A 521-nucleotide genomic window follows, 5' to 3' on the forward strand; every position below is an offset into this window, starting at 1 on the left:
AAGTGTGGGAAGGTTCTGTGCTGAGGGTTGTCTTCCTCTTACCTGTACAACTTCTTTCCTCACATTGACAATGTCTAACCAGTCATTGAATCTTGGGTAGCTGTTGAGCTCTGCTGTCCTGTCATTCAGGGGCACACTCAGCTTACACTGCCGTTGTCTGTGGATGTAGTCAATCAGTTTCACCTGTTGGGATCCAGAAAGTAAAGAGTTAAGTTCCTTGGAATATGCTGTCATCTTCCTGGACAATGTTTGTACGGTATCTAGCCAAAGGGGATGCTGGTTTGTGAGTGGGGCTCTTTCATGATATAAAAATGAGATACTCTTACAAGCACTCAAGGAAATTCATACAGGGAAGCATTTCCCTCACATCAGGCATATTTATTCTTCAACATTTCAGCAAAAGGCAGGACCTTGCAGGGCACATCCCTGCAGGACTCTTCTCTAAACCCCTATCAACAGAAGTTTCATGCAGAGGCTGGGTGTCATGCCAAAATATGAAAGGGTGTCCAAACCATTTGAAA

The 521-nt window shown here is 44.3% G+C and overlaps 1 protein-coding gene across 1 annotated transcript in view; it reads right to left on the reverse strand.

The window, feature by feature from the left end:
• The window catches only part of KSR1 (kinase suppressor of ras 1), a 26,434-nt gene extending 26,260 nt beyond the window's left edge, over positions 1 to 174 (reverse strand). The window contains exon 1 of the mRNA XM_010291071.1: positions 43 to 174. The gene's annotated coding sequence lies outside the window, so the exon portion shown is untranslated. The remainder of the gene's footprint in view (positions 1 to 42) is intronic.
• Between the last annotated feature and the right edge of the window lie 347 nt (positions 175 to 521).

The sequence above is a fragment of the Phaethon lepturus genome, unplaced genomic scaffold, assembly GCF_000687285.1.
Source record: "Phaethon lepturus isolate BGI_N335 unplaced genomic scaffold, ASM68728v1 scaffold42397, whole genome shotgun sequence".
NCBI classification, from domain to species: Eukaryota; Metazoa; Chordata; class Aves; order Phaethontiformes; family Phaethontidae; genus Phaethon; species Phaethon lepturus.